The sequence below is a fragment of the Nycticebus coucang genome, chromosome X (genome assembly GCF_027406575.1).
Source record: "Nycticebus coucang isolate mNycCou1 chromosome X, mNycCou1.pri, whole genome shotgun sequence".
Classification (NCBI taxonomy): Eukaryota; Metazoa; Chordata; class Mammalia; order Primates; family Lorisidae; genus Nycticebus; species Nycticebus coucang.
The window spans coordinates 31,375,999-31,396,414 of record NC_069804.1 but is presented as its reverse complement, the minus strand read 5'-3'; the positions used below and the strand labels follow the sequence as shown (position 1 = coordinate 31,396,414).

General features: G+C 44.5%; 1 pseudogene; it reads left to right on the top strand.

Annotated features, from left to right (window-relative positions):
• Positions 1-7,634: 7,634 nt before the first annotated feature.
• Positions 7,635-10,129, top strand: LOC128576750 (ras-related protein Rab-5C-like; annotated as a pseudogene).
• Positions 10,130-20,416: the final 10,287 nt, after the last annotated feature.

Here is a 20,416-nt window from a genome sequence, read left to right as displayed (position 1 = left end):
AACTGTATAGGTCTCTTTAACTCCACCTATGGGTGGTGGTTGAAGTCTTCATACAGTTTAATCTTAGGAGTAGCAAGGAATCAACTAATTAAATTGGAAACAAAGACTATGTAAAACTCACCCATCACACTTTCAGATTACTCACTGTTTGGAAGAAGATAGTATTGCTTTAAATCTTGTGTGAAACAAAGATGTGGGCCTCCTTTTGGGGTCTGGTGTAAGGTGCCGAGACTTCTTACGTGGGCTTACATAAGGAGAGGGTCTTCAATAAATGTAGTCAGCACTATTTTCTGCATCCAGTGTGGTTGCATTTCTCACCTAAAAGTGATCAGTATCACTTCTGTCATCCTGAATTAAATGTCTCTCAGTCTTTGAGGACATGGCAGAGACTAGAAAGATTTAGTGGGTTTCAGAGGCTTAAGGGTGGAGAGATTCCAAGTGGGATGATTGTGGCATTAGTGGAAGCTGAATAAATGAGTTCAGTTTGGGAAAGTTTTTCTGCTTTTTGTAAAGCCATGGCCAGCTGTTTTCTGTAGTGGCTATTGGTACAGGCGTGGTGTGCTTTGTAGGGACAAATATGCAGTTGTTTGTGGCAAAAGCCTGAAGTTGACAAACTTGTAAATATCTTTGTATACAAATTTCTTTGTATATAAAGTTTGTAACCAGACTATCCTATGTGTTTACTGTTTTGTAGTGTGTTTTCTTCATGAAAATGAAACTGTTTACGATGGCACTTTGATGTAAATGAGTTAAGGGTGGATTTTTTTTTTTTTTGTCTGTTTTCAAAGTTTTATTATTTTTGAAGTGTTTTCCATTTAGGCCTAGGCCAGGACTATTTTGGGTACAAGAGCCTAATTTAGGACTCAATCTATTGCAAACTGCAGTCCCTTCTATAAATTAACCTCAGTAGCCCAGTCAGCATGTGAAATGTTGGTTTTGACATCTGTTAAGGGACTGATTGATCCCAATTTGCCCTTAGGGCAGTTGTCCTTTAATCTCAAGACTGGTTATTACTGGTTTTATTAAATCAGAGTCTTTAATTCTTGCATGTTTGTATCTAGTTTTAAAAAAAGAATGAGCACATTTTTAACCAATGATTTATGGCTACCCTTTCATGTATTTTAAGTGTATTTTTAAGGGAAAAACAAAACAAACAAAAGATTTAAAGTATAGGCTGAACAGAAGGAGACGGAGAAGGAATGGCCAGAAAGATAAGAAAACCTAAAGAATGGTGCAGGGGCTCACGCCTGTAATCCTAGCACTCTGGGAGGCCAAGGTGGTAGATTGCTTAGGCTCAGGAGTTCCAGATATCTGAGCAAAAGCAAGACCCTGTCTCTAAAAAAAATGCTGAGTGTTGTGAGTGCCTATAGTGCCAGGTACTTGGGAGGCTAGGGCAAGAGAATTGCTGAGCCCAAGAGTTTAAGGTTGCTGTGAGCTATGACACCATGGCACTGTACTTAGGGCGACTGAGTGAGACTGTCTCAAAAAAAAAAAAAAAAAAAAAAAAAACCTAGAGAGGTCTACATTTCCAAACCTTAGGCAGAGAATGTTTCCACACAAAGAGAATGCTAAGAGAGCAAAAAAGAAATTAGGGGAAGGGAGTCCACCGGATTTAACAACAAGAAAAATTATTGGTGGCATTGGCTGGAGCTGTTTTGTGGTATTGATGCAGGGTCCCTCCCCCCATTCAAGGCTGGATAAGGGACCCCAGTTTTCCTAGGCTTGAGCAAGTTCATGAAGGGAACACCCTGACCTTAGCCCTGAGCTAGAGGGACTGCATTCATTCCTGTGTCAGTAACACTTATTAACGATGAAAACGTGTTTCTATTTGCCAAGTCCTGGCCAAGTGTAATTGTCAAGACCTAAGACCCCTAGACAAAGAGCCCACGTAGAGACTCCCCAGTTAGTTCTTTCCCCCTGCTGGAAGCTCTCTCTGATGCATTTTACTTTTTCTGTATTCCTTTCTAATAAAATTCTGTCTTACCGCTGATCTGTGGTCTTTGGATTCATTCCTTGAATCCCTGAGACCAAGGACCCACTGAAGAGTGAAATTCCGGTAACATGTTTAGGGGCGGCATCCAGGATTAAAGATCTGTGGTAAGCAATGGGACCACTTCCCTCTATCCTGTTTTTCTCTATAGTCATGATAATGGAGACTAATTTGGATGTCGTTTGCCCCTAAAAGCGCATTGTGTGGCTCCCGACCTCCAAGTCACAGGCAAGAGGCTGTTGGGGAACGAACATTCTAATTCCCCTTGGCTCCAAAAGAAAGGTTTGAAAGGGAAGTGAGAAGGCTTCTGAGCCCATTCAGTAGTCTCTCCTTTTCTCTGGTGGAGAGCTGAACAAAACAGAAGTAGTACGCAGAGGTCCTGGAGTCCCCAGCAATGGTTCTGACCCTGGGGGCACTGGAGGGCCTTCTGGGAAAAAAAAAAACGTGCTCTCCCAGCTCTTTCCCTATCTGCTCTTGTCTTCCATGGTCCCAACCTTCGTCTGTTTATCTCTGTAATCCCCTGCTGCTTTCTCTCTCTCCTTGCAGTTTACATGCAGTATTTGAACATTTGTAGTGGACTGCTTTATATATTAAGTTTGTATTGGTTCATTCTGGTATTTTTCAGATGTTATAACTGTGCTTCAGATGTTGTAGGTGTGTTGTAAGGTCCTTTTCGTTGCCTTTCATTGCGAAATTAAATTCCATTGGCTTTTTGTATATTTGAGAAAAAAAAGCTGAACCATGTTAACAACGGCCAAGAAGCCAGCTCCAAACAGAAGGCAAAATGACTCCCCTACATGGCTTCTCCCGTTGACCAAGAGCCTATGAAGGGAAGCCCGGGGCAATTCCCTGAGGCAAGAATTTACCTAAACCCTAGGCTACAGTTCAGTCTCTTAAAAAAAAAAAAAAAAGGAAAGAAAGAAAACCTTTTAAAATGAAGAAAGGCAAGGAAAATGACCCTAGCTATTTGATTTTTTCTAGTCTATTCGCGTAAGTGGAAGGGTTCAAAGTCATTCTGGGTTTCTCTAAGACTTTACCTAATTATATCCGATTCTACAAAATTTTTTAAGTGTCTCTCAACCCTGAGTTTAATTATTATTACTTTGCTAACATTTGGGGGTGGGGTGGGGAAGGAGGTTAAAAAACCTATCATTTAGACCTGCTTGGCTAGGCACCTGTAGCACAGTGTAACGTTACGGCACCAGCCACATACAACGAAGTTGGTGGGTTGAACCCGGCCCAGCTAAACGACAATGACAACTGCAACAAAACATAGTCGGACGTTTCATTTTTCTCATTTGCGCCTGTGGCTCAAGCGGCTACGGCCCCAGCCACATGCGAGTATTTACTCTATTTTCTTTGGCAGATTTAAAACAAATTAAGACTGATTTAGGGAAATTTTCTGATGATCCAGATAGGTACACAGATGTTCTCCAAGGGTTAGGACAAAGCTTTGACTTCTCTTGGAGAGATGTAATGCTACTAACAGATCAAACTTTAACTTCAAATGAGAAAAATGAAATCTTGGATAAAGCTAGAAAGTGGGGTGATTTGTGGTTCATGTCCAATACTGATAGCAGTATGTCTCCTAAGGAAAGGGACAGATACTCCATGGGAAGGCAGGCAGTTCCATTTGAGGATCCCGAATGGGACCCTGAGAAACAGGGTGACTGGGGTGGCGTAAACATTTTCTAACATGTACCCTAGAAGGTTTATGTTGATCCAAGAAAAAGCCTATGAACTATTCTAAATTGTCTATTTACCAGGAGCAAAATGAAAGTCCCTTAGCCTGTCTTGAGTGGCTTAGGGAGGCAATGAGAAAACACTCAGTTGACACCCGACTCTTTAGAGGACCAACTTATTTTAAAAGATAAATTTATCACTCATGCGGCCCCAAACATTCAAAGAAAACTCCAGAAATTGGCTCTAGGCCCGGATTATAACCTGGAGAATCTTCTTAAAACGGCCACAGTGATCTTTTATAACCGAGATGGGGAGAAAGAGGAGGAAAGAGAGAAGGGATAGAAAAAGAATGACAGCTCTAGTAATGACATTCTGACAAATAAGCACCATTCAGGGGCAGAGGGAAGCCAGAGGAGCTAAGAACAAGGGCTTCCGACTCGGAGCCTGTGGCTCAAGTGGCTAAGGCCCCAGCCACATGCACCTGAGCTGGTTGTTTCAAATCCAGCCCGGCCCACCAGGGCGGAGGCAGGAGAATTGCTTGAGCCCAGGAGTTGGAGGTTGCTGTGAGCTGTGACGGTACGGCACTCTACCCAGGGTGACAGCTTGAGGCTCTGTCTCAAAAAAAAAAAAAAAAACAAGTGCTTCCAGGGCAGCACCCATAGCTCAGTAGGTAGGGTGCCAGCCACGTACACCAAGGTTGTTGGGTTTGAACCCGGCCTGTGCCTGCTAAAACAACAGTGACAACTGCAACAAAAAAATAGCCGGGCGTTGTAGTGGGCGCCTGTAGTCCCAGCTACTTGGGAGGCTAAGGCAGGAGGATCACTTGAGTCCAAGAGTTGGAGGTTGCTATGAGCTGTGACACCACGGCACTCTACCGAGGGCAACATAGTGAAACTCTGTCTCAAAAAAAAAAAAAGTGCTTCCAATGTGGTCAGCCTGGCTACTTCAGGAGAAATTGCCCCCAGGAGCACCACTGGCTGGACAAGCCACCTGGCCCCTGTCCAGAATGCAAGGGTGACCATTGAAGGGTAGCTTGTCCCCAGAGGTGAAGGCCTCCTAGGACAGTGATCCCATCAGCACTCAACTGGACTGAAGATGCCAAGGGCAGATTCTCATAGTGGAGGACAAGACACAATTTCTTCTGGACACTGCAGCAACCTTTTCTGTACTCCTCTCTAACCCTGTCTTTTATCCCCAAATCTGTAACTATACAGGGGGTGCCTGGAAATCCGATTACCAAATTTTTCTCTCAGCCTTTAAGCTGCAATTGGGGTGACCGGCTGTTTTCTCATGCCTTCCTAATCATACCTGAAAGTCCTGTTCCCCTTTTGGGGAGGGACATACTAACGAAAGCAAGAACAACCATTTATATGAATATGGGGCAAGCCATACTCTGCCTTCCCTTATTGAGACAGAAACTAACCCAGAAGTGTGGGCTACTGAGGGATAGGTGGGAAGAGCAAGATACGCTCAACCAGTCCAAATTAAGTTAAAAAAATCCCACCATCTATCCCAATCAAAAACAATAGCCTCTAAAAGCAGACGCTAAGAAAGGGCTAATACCCATAATACAGAGTCTAAAGCAACAGAAAGTATTAATATCTTGCAATAGTCCATGTAACGCTCCTATTCTAGGAGTGCTGAAGGCAAATGGAACTTGGAGACTAGTCCAAGACCTCCACATTATAAATGATGCGGTCATTCCTCTCCATCCTGTTCCCAGTCCCTATACTTTATTGTCTCATATCCCTGAAAAGGCTGCCTATTTCATGATTCCTAGGTACAGTGAAATAGCTAGACCACTTTATTCTTTAATTAAAAATGCTCAAAAGGAGGGCCTGGTCACTCCACAATGAGAACCAGAAAACAGACAGGACTTGTGAGGTATATCAGAGAAATAATCCTTTAAATCACCATCTAGCTCCCCCAGGTATACAAAACTAGGTAACTATCCAGGTAAAGATTGGCAAATAGATTTTACTCATTTCCCTAAGGTACATGGTGTACAATATTTACAGTTATTTGTAGATACTTTTACTAATTGGGTTGAAGCATTCCCTTGCAGGACAGAAAAGGCCCAGGAAGTTATAAAGGCTTTAGTACATGAAATTATTCCTAGATTTGGACTCCCTCGAAGTTTGCAAAGTGATAATAGGCCTGCCTTTAAAGCAGCTGTTACACAGGGAATATTAAAGCCCTAGGGATAAAATATCACCTACACTGTTCTTAGAGGCCCCAATCCTCTGGGAAGGTAGAAAAAATTAATGTCAAAGGACAGTTACAAAAACTAACTCAAGAGATTTATCTCCCTTGGGCTAAATTACTTTCCATTGTTCTCCTTAGAATAAGAAATTTACCTGAGAAACTTGGTTGTAACCCATTTGAATTATTGTATGAGAGACCCTTTTAAACTAATGATTTATTATTATATCAAACTACAGAATTAGTAAAATGTATTACTTCCTTAGCAAAATTTCAACAAATCCTTAAGAACCTCCCAACTACATTTTCACATTCAGCACTAAAACATCTTTTCTCTCCTAGAGATCTAATTATGGTCAAAACTCTTCTCTCCAATTCACCTTCCCTAACCCCAACTTGGGAAGGTCCCTTTCCTGTTACCTTGTCTTCTTCTACAGCTGTTAAAGTTATTGGGAATAGATTCCTGGATACATCATTCCCGAGTAAAATCCTGGAACCCACCACCTCCTACCAAAGCAGAGCATGAAGAGAATCAACCACAGTCCACCTACACTTGTGAGCCTAAAGAAAATTTGAAGTTATTATTTAGAAGCCAACAAGGAAAGTGTTAATGTAGTTTTCTTTTCATTATTTCCAACCTAACACCAATAGCACTGTAATTAACCCCTTCCTCTTACTGTTATACCCTTGCCTTCTAATACACTAACCAGATTTGTGTCTTCCAGAGATGACGTCATCAGGCCATAAACAGTGAAGATGGTTCCATCCAAGACCATCCAAGATGGTTCCATCCAAGACCTGATTCTATTACGGACCCCTGGATCATCCTCCCTCCAGAGAATCCCTAACTATCCCCTTCTGTCGTCGCCCGATTCAGCAGGAAGCAGTTAGATTGAGTCGTCACCCCTTTTCCCTGACAATAGTTGGAGTTTCTACTTGGAGATGGAGGATTGATACAGGGTTCCCCCACCCCCACTGAAGGCTGAACAGGGGACTCCAGTTTTCCTAGACTTGGGCAAGTTCACAAAGGAAACATCCTGAGCTGGAGGAACTGCATTCATTCCTGTGTCGATAACACTCATTAACGATGAAAACGTGTTTCTATTTGCCAAGTCCTGGCCAAGTGTAATTTTCAAGACCTAATACCCCTAGATCAGTGGTTCTCAACCTTTCTAATGCCGCGGCCCTTTAATACAGTCCTGCGGGTCACGACCCACAGGTTGAGAACCACTGCGCTAGATAAAGAGCCTACATAGAGAATCCCCAGTTAGTTCTTTTCCCCACCAGAAGCTCTGATGCCTTTTACTTCTGTATTTTTTTCTAATAAAATCCTGTCTTAGCGCTGATCTGTGGTCTGTGGGTTCATTCCTTGAATCCCCGAAACCAAAGACCTACTGAAGAGTGAAATTCTGGTAACGGTATGGCCAGGACAGAAACGAGATTGAGTTGGGTCGAGGAGTCTAGTAGGCAAGAAATGAAAAGGGCAAGTATGAACAATCTTTTTTAACAGTTTAGCGTTGGGCCAGGCTGGGTAACTCACACCTGTAATCCTAGCACGGAGAGAGGCTGAGGTGGGTAGATTGCCTGAGCTCAGGAGTTTGAGACCAGCCTGAGCAAGAGCAAAACCCCATCTGTACTCAAAATAGAAAAACTGCGGAGTAGCTAAAAGGCAGAAATGAAAGCAGGAGCCTGGGGGGTGAGGGTGGGGCGGGAAGCAGAGGTATTCCAAGATAGTCCCAAGTAACGCTGCCTCCCCATAAGTGCCTCTTTGCATAGCACCAGCCCCACCCCAGACTCTCTTGGTACCTCTACAGCTGGACAGGCAATGGCTGTCAGGGAGGCACAGCACAACCCAACAGGCCAGCTGCTGAGAACAAGACCTGTCAGTTTTAGCTGATCCCGTTGGGGGAGTCTGCAGTAGGTAAGTCCAGCCTTATCTTCTGCTTTACGGAAGTGGTGTTAAATTCCACAAGTACCAGGAGAACACTATTGAGGCGGCCTTTGCTTGGGCGACACAGCCGTTTGATATATGGGACACAGCTGGATAGGAGCAGTATCACAGCCTAGCCTCCACATACCATGGAAGGGAGCAGGCATTGTGGTCTACTAACACAAATACATTTTCACAGGACAAGAACTGGGTGAAGGAGTTAACAGAAGCAGGCCAGCCCCAACATCATTGCACTCCCAGATAACTAGGCAGACCTAGAAGTCCAGGAAGCACAAGCCCATGCAGAAGACAACAGTTTACTGTTCATGGAGACGTCAGCAAAGACTACAATGAGGCTCAGCACCTGTAGCTCAAGTGGCTAAGGCGCCAGCCACTACACTAAAGCTGGCGGGTTCGAATCCAGCCCTGGCCTCCCAAAAAATATCAACTACAACCAAAACATAGCCAGGTGTTGTGGCCGGCACCTGTAGTCCCAGCTACTTGGGAGGCTGAGGCAAGAGAATCGCATAAGCCCAAGAGTTTGAGGTTGCTGTGAGCTGTGACACCACAGCACTCTACCCAGGGTGATAGCTTGAGGCTCTTTCTAAAAAAAAAAAAAGACTAATGAATCTTAGGGAAACCTGCCCTTTGCCCCTAGGTTGGTTCACTGAAATGATCAACTCACAGTTATGGTAGATTAATAAAAGAAAGGTTTATTTCCAAATACCATGCCCATGGGGGGAACCACAAGAATGATTTCCCAAAGTTTCGGTGATATTCAGTGGCTTTTAAAGATGCCTTTTAGAAGGGAGGGGGAGAGAAACTGGAAAGTGTACTTGCAGCAAGTGGTTGCTAAGAGGGGATGGGTAGATGGAGGGAAACAGATTTTGGAGACAGGTATTGTGCTTCAAATGACCTTAGGTGTATAGGGCCAGGTGTATTGCCGTGTGATAAGGAGTCTAGGAGCCCTTTAAGATTTTAGGTAGATAGAAGAAAGTCTTCGTTTAGAGTTTCCTGATTATGAATAGTCTTTAATTCAAAATAATCTTCATACCAAGGAATCATATTTTGGGGTGAAATTTTCTCAGCTCCTTCAAATGTAAATGAAATTTTCATGGCAATAGCTAGGAAGCTTCCTGAGAACGAGCCCCAGAATGCAGCTGGGCTCCAGGCTGAACCTGAGGTGTGGACCTCTGGGAGAATAAATAACCCAGCCATTTTCGAAAGATGTTTGGAGAACACTTAGAGATCTAAAAATAGACCTGCCATTCAATCCTGTAATTCCTCTACTAGGTATATACCCAGAAGACCAAAAATCACATTATAACAAAGATATTTGCACCAGAATGTTTATTGCAGCCCCATTCATAATTGCTAAGTCATTGAAAAAGCCCAAGTGCCCATCGATCCACAAATGGATTAATAAATTGTGGTATATGTACACCATGGAATATTATGCAGCCTTAAAGGAAGATGGAGACTTTACCTCTTTCATGTTTACATGGATGGAGCTGGAACATATTCTTCTTAGTAAAGTATCTCAAGAATGGAAGAAAGTATTCAATGTACTCAGCCCTACTATGAAACTAATTTATGGCTTTCACATGAAAGCTATAACCCAGTTATAACCTAAGAATATGGGGAAGGGGGAGGGGGAGAGGGAGGGGGGAGGATGGGCAGAGGGAGGGTGATTGATGGGATTACACCTGCGGTGCATTTTACAAGGGTACATGTGAAACTTAGTAAATGTAGAATATAAATGTCTTAACACAATAACTAAGAAAATGCCAGGAAGGCTATGTTAACCAGTGTGATGAAAATATGTCAAATGTACACAGCTATGATTTAATAATAAAATTATATATATATATATATATATTAAATAAGGCTGGCAACAATGGCCCATTCCTGTGATCCTAGCACTTTCAGAAGATGAGGCTAGAGGATTGCTGGAGGCCAGGAGTTCAAGACCAGCCTGAGCAAAATCAAGACCCCCCATCTCTACAAAATACAGAAACATTAGCTGGGCTTGGTGGTGGGCACCTATAGTCTCAGGAGGTGAGGAGGATCGCTTGCCCATGAGTTGGAGGTTGCAGTGAGCTATTATGATGCCACTGTACATGATACTCAGAGCTCTGTGCGATGATTTAGGAATTCACACTTGTACCTCCCAGTCTGACCCATGCTCCCCCTGGAATCTCTTGAATCTGCCTATCTCCCATCCACTTCCTGTCCTGGACATGGGCACCAAGCCCCACAGCTCTCCACCTGAGGGTGCCAATAGTCCCATAACACCCAATGCCAAGTCTTGCAATGGTTCCTGAACCTAAGTGCACTCCTCTCCTGCTCTAGTGCCTACTATGGCTCCCCATTACCCCAGGATAAAGTCAAGCTCCTTGGCTGGCCTTGGAGCTCTCTCCCCTGCTGACATCACCACTGTCCTCCCCGAGGTACCCTTCCATCATGGCTGCCCTGTTTGATTTTCTTCTGGCTTCTGGGCTCTTGTATTTGTTTTTCCCTTTGTCCAGAGGAAACTGGTTGACAAACCTCTGTGTTCTCTCACTGGAGATGGTGAACATCACAGAAAGCGTCTCAAAGCAGGCAGGATTATGAAAATAAGGGAACAGGGACATATACAGTGATGGCTAAAGTTCAAGTGTCAACTTGTCCAGGCTACGGGGCCCAGTTGTTTGGTCAGATGCTAGTCCTAACATCTGCTACTATGAAGGTATTTTGTAGATATGGTTAACATCTCCAATCACTTGACCTGAAATAAGGAAAGTAGGACATTATCCTCAATATCCTAGGTGTTCCTTATCTAATCAGTTGAAGATCTTTAGAGCAGAAACTGAGCTCTAAAGGAATTCTCAAGACTGCAACATGGAACCCTCTCTCAGCTTCTGGCCTGCTGGAGTGCCCTGTGGATTTGAACTTATTAGCCCCCACAATTGCAGGCACCAATTCTTTTTTTTTTTTTTTTTTTTTTTGAGACAGAGTCTCAAGCTGTTCCCCCTGGGTAGAGTGCCATGGCGTCACAGCTCACAGCCACCTCAGACTCTTGGGCTTAAGTGATTCTCCTGCCTCAGCCTCCCAAGCAGCTGGGACTACAGGTGCCCACCACAACGCCCGGCTATTTTTTGTTGCAGTTGTCATTGTTGCTCAGCTGGCCCGGGCCGGTTTCGAACCTGCCAGCCTCGGAGTATGTGGCTGGTGCTGTAACTACTGTGCTATGGGCACTGAGCCAGCAGGCACCAATTCTTTAAAATAAATCTCTTTACATATGTGATACACAAAAAAATAAAAATAAAAAAATAAATAAATAACCCAGCCAGCTGGAGCCAGCACCGCAGCAACTGAACCCACCCCTTCCAACCTCCCCACTTCTCCCCAGCATGACCCCCTCCCCTCCAGACTCTCCCCCTCCCCCACCCCACACCTCATCCCCGCCCCTTGAACCAATGACCAACTAGAACCCACTCTAACCAATAGCACTTAACTCTCGGGCCACCACTAGGGGGAGCAGAGGGCGGGGGTGGGGGGTCCACCATGATTTCTCCATATAATTTGATTATAGTTATTCCACGTGCAGCTTTCTGTTCAAATACTAATGCAATTTTAAGTCTTAAGTCACTTTTTTAATATATATGATCTTCTGCTCTTCCCTCTTCTTCCTCCTTCTACTGTTCCCCCATTTTCCCTTTGCTAATAGTAGCCAAGTGTTCCTGTTCCCCCACACACACCCTTGTATATGGGGGCAGGGGATGGAGCAATTACCCTTCCTTTCCCTCTTGCTGAACAGCAGACTCAGCAAGAGCATCAGCATCCTCACCTAATTTGGAGTCGGCTTGGTTTGGGGCAGTGGGGCAGGCCTTGCAGCTGGGGAAGGGATAGACAGCTCTCCCCTCAGCTGCTGGCATCAGGCTGCCGCCCCCTCCCAGCCCCTTACTCCCAGCTGGGAGAGAAGCCACAGCATTTCCACAGCACTATTGTGACAGCCACAAACTTGTAGCTCACAATCCCTCCACCATTGGTCACCCTGACCCCTGGCTCTGAACTCCGTTCTGACCAATTCACAATGGTAAGTATTGTGGGGGGAGGGGATGGAACCAACTTTTTCTGTATTTTGTATTGTATTCTTCAACATGTAACCAATCAGTATCTTGTCAATATAGTCAGCCATCAATCGACCTAAAAATAAATAAATAATGACTAAAAAATAAAAATAGAAAAAACTAGCCAGGTGTTGTGGCAGACACCTGTAGTCCGAGCTACTTGGTAAGCTGAGGCAGGAGGATCACTTGAACCAGGAGTTCAAGGTTGCTATGAGCTATGATGCCATAGCACTCTATCCTGGGGCAACAGAGTGAGACTCTGTCTCAAAAAAAAAAAAAAAGAGAGAGAGAGAGAGAAAGAACCACAGGGCCAGGGGTTTCAGTTAGAGCTGGGAGGGGAGTGAGTGAGGACATAGAACTTTTACTGTGTGGGCGGTGCCTGTGGCTCAAAGGAGTAGGGTGCTAGCCCCATATGCCGAAAGTGGCGGGTTCAAACCCAGCCCCTGCCAAAAAACTGCAAAAAAAAAAAAAAAAGTTTTACTATAGGAGATGAATCACAAATGACCCCATAGAAAGGGTATAATACTATGTGGAGAGGAGTAGAAAAATAATAACTGTGTGGAGAGGAGTAGAAAGTTAACAGGCAGGATTCATATACCACTGCATATGGGAAAACTGAGATATGAAGCATGGATGGTTTGGCTGGCTACAGAATTTTCAACAGAATTTATGGGCGGCGCCTGTGGCTCAAAGGGGTAGGGCACCGGCCCCATATGCCGGAGGTGGCGGGTTCAAACCCAGCCTCGGCCAAAACCACAGAATTTACCCCAGCTTTTTTCTGGGAAGAGGGGCAGGGGAGAATTGTTAGGGCTGGCTCTCCAGACATCTAGACACCCTGCAGATGACCTGTAAAGTTACTTGTGAATAGCATTGAGTTGGAAGCACAGTGTAATTACTACTATTCACCCCGATTTTTTTTTTTTTTTTTTTTTTTTGAGACAGTCTCTCACTATGTCACCCTGGGTAGAGTGCCGTAGTGTTACAGCTCACAGCAACCTCAAACTCTTGGGCTTAAGCGATTCTCTTGCTTCAGCCTCCCAAGTAGCTGGGACTACAGGCGCCCGCCACAATGCCCAACTATTTTTTTGCAGGGGGGAGGTTTTAGCTGGGGCTGGGTTTGAACCTGCCACCTCCGGCATATGGGGCCGGTGCCCTACCCCTTTGAGCCACAGGCGCTGCCCCGCCCAGCTATTTTTTTGGTATAGTTGTCATTGTTGTTTGGCAGGCCCAGGCCGGGTTTGGTGTATGTGGCTCTGGTGTATGTGGCTGGCGCCCTAGCCACTGAGCAACAGGCACTGAGCCAATCTTTTCCTTACCCCTTTTCTTTTCTTTCTTTTTTGAGACAGAGTCTCACTCTGTCACCCTGGGTAGAGTACCCTGGTATCATCACAACTCACAGTAACTTCAAACTCTTAGGCTTGAACAATACTTTTGCCTCAGTCTCCCGAGTAGCTGAGACTACAGGTGCCCACCACACCTGGCTAGTTTTTCTATTTTTAGTAGAGATAATCCCGCTATTGCTCAGGCTGGTTTCAACTCTTGAGCTCAGGTGATCCACTTGCCTCGGCCTCCCAGTGTGCTAGGATTACAGGAATGAGACATCACGCCAGGCCCACTATTCACCATTTTTGACATACAAAAATGACAATGTTATGTGGTTTAACCTAAGAGTATCTGCATACTAAAAGATTTTTTTTTTTTAGTAGTGGCCTGGCATTAATAGGCTACTACGCTTTTCTTTTCTTTTTCTAGGGACGGAATCTCACTTTGTTGCCCTTTGGTAGAGTACTATGGCATCATAGCTCACAGCAACCTCAAACTCTTGGGCTCAAGCAATTCTCTTGCCTCAGCCTCCCAAGTAGCTGGGACTACAGGTACCTGCCACAATGCCCAGCTATTTTTAGAGATGAGATCTCACTCTGGCTCAGGCTGGTCTCAAACCTGTGAGCTCAGGGAATCCACCCACCTTGGCCTCCCAGAGTGCTAGGATTACAGGTGTGAGCCACCACACCTGGCTTGCTACTACGCTTTTCTAATTTAAGACATTGCTATACAGAGCCCCGAGTGGAAGTGGTACCTCTGGTATCCTAAGTTACCACAGCAGGGAGTACTCCTCTCTAAAACGTGGCGCCATGTTCTGGAGTTCAGGGTGGTTAGCAAGCAGGAGTGCATGAGAAGTGATGATGCCCACAAGGACAGACAGCAAGCTGTTTCTTTTTTTTTGCTTTTCTTTTTCTGTGTGTGTATGTGTTTTTTTGGTTTTTGTTTTTTTTTATTGGCCAGGGCTGGGTTTGAACCCGCCACCTCTGGCATATGGGACCTGCACCCTACTCCTTGAGCCACAGGCGCCACACGCAAGCTGTTTCTTAATGACTGGAGCCAAGAGGCGAAAGACCAAAACAATAGGGTTATGTAGGATTTGAAGACAGAGGTGAAAAAAAAAACCGAAGTGTGGGCCTGAATAGGAGGAATGAAAACAGAAGATGACAGGAGGCCGCAGGGAATGAGATGAAAAGGAAAGCAAAGAAAACTACAAAGGTGAACACTCAGAAAGTGCCTCCTATCAGATACAGCATCTTCTTTTCCCTAGGAAAGGAAGTGCTGCTTCCCTCAAAACCAATTACAACGGCAAGACAGGGAAGGCATGGCACACGATAAGGAAAGAAAAATGACTGTAAAGCACTTTGCAAAAATCAAAAGTTATATAAAGTCCCAATAATAATAAATCACCTTGGGCGGTGCCTGTGGCTCAGTGGGTAGGTGCGCTGGCCCCGTATACCATGGGTGGCCGGTTTGAACCCGGCCTGGGTCAGCTAAAACAGCAGTGACAACTGCAACAAAAATAGCCGGGCGTTGTGGTGGGCACCTGTAGTCCCAGCTACACGGGAGCTCAGGCAAGAGAATTGCCTAAGCCCAAGAGTTGGAAGTTGCTGTGAGCTGTGATGCCACGGCACGCTACCGAGGGCGACAAAGTGAGACTCTGTCTCTAAAATAATAATAATAATAATAATAAATCACCTTGCCTGAGGGAGGAAAACTTTAAAATAACCTGAAGCATCAAAATATGGAGGAGAAACAGAAGGCATACACAGCATTCCAGAAGGTTTAGATGCTTGCTTTCAGTTCTTCCCCCTCAACTTTTCTAGCCAGGCTCCTTAAGAGCAGACCTCAGTTAGGTTTTCAGATAAAAATTGGCTAAGCCCCTGTTTAAACCTGCCAACTCAACCCATTCCCATCCCCGGCTCCATCAGAAGAGGGCACAGCCTCTGGGGGGAACCACTTCCCTGAATCTGGCATCTGTTTTGTAAAGGTTTTCTTTTCTCCCTTTTTTGTTATATAAAAAGGCAGCGATTAAAAAAAAAAAAATCTTCATTCCTGGAAAAAAAAAAAAATGAAAAATAGGTCTTTCTGAATTCTCAGTCCTAGAGCTTTGTTCTTTATGTATCACTTTTCCATTGTTAAATAAACCCACATATTTAAGGGTGACACATTCTCGTAACTAATGCTTTGTCAGGCCCATGTGCCTGATTAAAACTGAATCTTGATGGCTGCTGTTTCTATTTTTTTCTAAGAAATAATTTGATTATCCTGCTTCTCCCTATCACTACTCATAAGAAAATGGTTGTCTTTTCACAAAAACAATTTTTAAATGAGCCAAGTGCTGAAGCATATACAAGACAGAAAGGTTTTTTGTAGAACATCTGTGTAAGTCACACACACATACTCAGTGCCCTGGGAAAATTAGCTTAAAATGTGGAGTAAATGCTCTTCTGAAGTAAAACTGTTTTCTGTTAAACCTGTTATGATACTGTGTACATCCCTACATCTCACTTCGTGCAGACCTGAATATCCTCCAGAAAAATGGATAATTTAATAAAAGCGAGTGATATGAATCATCCAGGGACAATCTGAAATATTATCTGTAGATAATTCATTATGCACATATTTCTAGTGAGATCCTTAAATCAGCAGGGCTTCTTAATCAGAGACTTTCAAATTTTGTCTGTAATAACTGCAGACTTGACCCATAAATCAGCGAATAGGCCAGCAGGCTCACCACATGCTTCACATTTCTTCTTAGAAGAAAAAGACACTTAATTATCCTGAGGTCACAAAAGAAGGGAAAAATGGACATGAAAAGTTGTTGGGAGTTTTATAGCAAAGTATAACGAATTCTAGCATTTTCTTAAAGATGGGCTCATGAAAGGAAGACAATGAAAACATTTGAATCAGGCATTTTATACAGACAAAAAAGATGTCTTAAATATTTACAGGAACAATCGTACGAACCAACTCCACCTCCCATTTCCAGTTAAGATGATTGTCCCAAATTTGTCACCCTTGATAGAGTGCTGTCACATCATAACTCACAGCAACTTCAAAGTCTTGGGCTCAGGTGATTCTCTTGCCTCAGCCTCCTGAGTAGCTAGCTGGGACTACAGGCCTCTGCCACAACACCCAACTATTTTTGGAGATGAGGTCTCGCTCTGGCTCAGGCTGGTCTCAAACCTGTGAGCTCAGGCAATCCACCCGCTTTGGCCTCCCAGAGTGCTAGGATTACAGGAGTGAGCCACCTCACCCAGCCTGAACATCTTTTTTCATGTTACCAGTTTTGCAAATGAAATTTCTAATATGAAAGACGTGGGTAATGGGGCTATTATGATGAAAATATCTACTCGTATACTTGGAACATAGGACTTACTTTAATCAATGTTAAGGCAATTTAATAAATAGATCAAGTTTTTCTTCTATTTCTAGCATCTTTCCTTCCCCTCACTTCATGAGAACCTCTCAATTACTTCTTTACTCCTTTCCCACCTTCAGGTCTTACCCTTTGCCCGCATGGTAACCAAAGAAGCCTGTATTGCTCTTACAGTGCAAGGGGAAGCACAGTGTCATGGGGAGAAGTTATAGCCTCAGAAAACCTGAGTTCAAATCCTGATGCCCTTTAGCACTGACTGTGTAGCGGATATTGTTGGTACCCTGCCTGGACACCCTTTACCTGGCTGGTGCATGCCTCTCCTCCCTGTTGTAAGTGTAGGCAGCTAACTACTCACAGCTGCCCCCCTTTTCAGGCAATTTCCCTCAGACAAACGGGAGCCCCTGCTCCAAAGAAATTAAGGCCCCTCCTCTCCCAAGGACAACCACTGGCCAATGACTGACTGACGCACGGGTACAAAAGGCCAACCATCTCAAAGGGGGAGGAGGCAATTCTGTGGTCCTATTTGTGCTGCAGCACCCCCACACACACACCCCACTGAGGTCAGCTTGAAGTCAGCCGGTAGCCCACACTACATCCTTTCTGAACTTTCTTCCCTTGTCCTATCCTGCTCTGTTTCCCTATCTCCAGAGGATGCTTGCCCACTTGAACAAAACGCTCTTCAGGCTCTGCTTCTAGTGGGGAGCCTCAAGCCTAACATGCACTGTGACCCTGCACACTGACTTTCCTTTAACTTTTTTTTTTTTTTTTTTGAAGACAGAGTCTCACTCTGTGCCCTGAGTAGAGTGCCAAGGCTTCTTAGCTCACAGCAACCTCAAACTCCTGGGCTCAGCCAATCCTCTTGCCTCAGCCTTCAGAGTTGTTGCGACTACAGGCACCTGCCACGATATTTGGCTAGCTTTTTCTATTTTTAGTAGACACAGGGTCTCGCTTTTGCTCAGGCTGGTCTCAAAGTTCTGAGCTCAGGTAATCCAATCTGCCTGGGCCTCCCAGAGTGCTGGGATTACAGGTGTGAGCCACCGTGCCTGGCCATCCTGGACACTCAATGTGTCTGGCAGCCATTCCTTCCTATGCAAAATAAGGATAATAATACACATCTAACAGGATTGTTATAGAGGTTAAGTGAGAAAGCTTATGAAAAGCCGTTGATCAATCTACAGCTATTCAAATTTAAAGAATTAGCATGACCCAATGTTGATGCGAGACAATGTGTATGTTCCTCTTCCCACTTTGTTGCCCTCGGGCTCCTTAACAAAAGAGCTTAGTCACTTGGTTTCTGGTTCTCCTCTTACTTCTCTAGGTCACTGTTGCTGCCTCTTCTTCCTTTGCCCAATCTAAATCCAGGCAGCAAATGCAGCTGGGAAAAACATGGCCAGGCATAGTGGCTCATGCCTGTAATCCCAGCACTTGGGAGGCTGAGGTGGATGGATTGCCTGAGCTCATAGGTTCGAGACCAGCCTGAGCCAGAGTGAGAACCCCACCACCACCACCGTCTCTAAAAAATAGCTGCACATTGTGGCAGGTGCCTGTAGTCTCAGCTACTTGGGAGGCTGAGGCAAGAGGATCACACGAACCCAAGAGACTGAGCTTGTTGTGAGCTAAGACACCACAGCACTCTACCAAGGGTGACCAACTGAGACTCTGTCTTAAAAAAAGAAAGAAAGAAAGAGAGCGGCGCCTATGGCTCAAAGGAGTAGGGCACGGGCCCCATATGCTGGAGGTGGTAAGTTCAAACCCAGCCCTGGCCAAAAACTGCAAAAAGAAAGAAAAAAAGAGAAAAACATAGGCCGCTCTCTTCAGTTCCAAGCATACGCTGATGTTCTTCATATACTCAGGACTTCCAGCTCTAAATTTCCAGCTCTGACCCACGAGAACAGCAGACCCACATTGCCAAGTGTCTGCTTGACTAGATAGCCATGTGGCTATCTGGCGACATCTCACACTCCATACAACCAAAGTATTAATCTTCATTCTCCACATCCTAGTCTGCTTCCCCACCACTGCCCTTCCCCAGCTCAGTAAACTGCATTGCCTCCCAAAGAGCCACTTAAATCAAACTCTAGGAATTACCCTTGATTCTATTTTTTTTTTTTTTGCATCTCTTATATCCAATCCATAAGTAATCTCTGTCAACTCTTTCTTCAATCTCTGCTTCTCTCCAGCTTCACTATCACTGCTGTAATTCAAGTCACTATCATCCCTTACTTAAACAACTACACACCCTGACAATGTTGTAAACTATCAAGATAATGTCTCTGACTTGCTTAAAACCTTCGAACAGGCCAGCTGCAGTGGTTCACACCTATAATCCTAGCACTCTGGGAGGCCGAGGCAGGTGGATTGGTTGAGCTCAAGAGTTTGAGAAGAGGGAGACCCTGTCTCTCCTAAAAATAGAAAAACTAGCTGGGCGTTGTGGTGGGCACCCGTAGTCCCGGATACTTGGAAGGCTGAGGCAAGAGGATCTTTTAAGCTCAAGAAAGAGTTTGAGGTTGCTGTGAGCTATGATGCCATAGCACTTTACCCAGGGTGAAAGTGAAACTATCTCTAAATAAATAAATAAGTAAAAACCCTTCAAACAGCTTCCCACTTCTTCCCATTCTTAGAATGGGTTCCATTTCTCTCTTTCTCATTCTTTATCTCCTGTTCCCCTTCCCTCCCCCTTTTTCCTTTCTCTTTTCCTCCCTCAGTCCCACCTGATACACACACTTACACATACATACCGTATCCTGAACACATTTTTTTTTTTTTTTTTTTGAGACAGAGTCTCACTTTCTTGTCCTAGGTAGTGTGCCATGGCATCACAGCTCACAGCAACCTCCAACTTTTGGGCTTAAGTGATTCTCTTGCCTCAGCCTCCCAAGTAGCTGGGACTACAGGCACCCACCACAATGCCCAACTATTTTTTTATAGGCAGGGTCTCGCTCTGGCTGAGGCTGGTCTTGAACCCGTGAGCTCAGGCAATCCACCTGCCTCGGCCTCCCAGAGTGCTGGGATTACAGGCGTGAGCCACCGCGCCCAGCCTCTTTTTATTTTTTGAAAGTGCCAAAATAGCTCTTGCCTCGGAGCTGTTACATTTGTCACATCTTCCTCCAGGAATGACCTTCCCCCAAATTTCACAACTATCTCCTTTTTGTCATTCAAAGCTTGTTCTGGTCTTCTCAATCTGAAATAGTCACCCAGGCATACTTTGTCACATTGTTTTATTTTAATTCTCTAAAAACATCTCATTCATTCATTCTTTCTTGTTTACTATTGTGCATTTGCATAGTATCTGTCTCCCCCACCACTGTAAGTTCCACTAGAGCAGGGATCTTTTCTTGTTCATGGCTATATCTCCCTCTAGAGCAGCGGTTCTCAACCTGTGGGTCATGACCCACAGGAACTGTATTAAAGGGTCATGGCATTAGGAAGGTTGAGAACCACTGCTCTAGAGCCTAAAACAGTGCCTGATACATAGTGATTAATCACTAAATATGGATTTTAAATGACTAGACTAATGGATGAATGAATGGAGCACTGAACCAAAGCAGAGGCTCTAGTTCAGCTATACCACTAATTGTGAGATCTTGGACCAGAAAATTGACCCTTTCGAGAGCATTTTTGGATTGGGCTTGCTAGACTGGTGCTATTGTGATTTAAGTAACTGGGGTTTTAGCCTCCCAGAGTGCAGTGAGGCCTCCATCTTTTCCTGGGTCCTAGACTCACTCTATAGTCAACATGGTAAAAACATAATCATGAAGTCAAGATGACCAACTGTCTGGGTAACCTAGACTGATGGT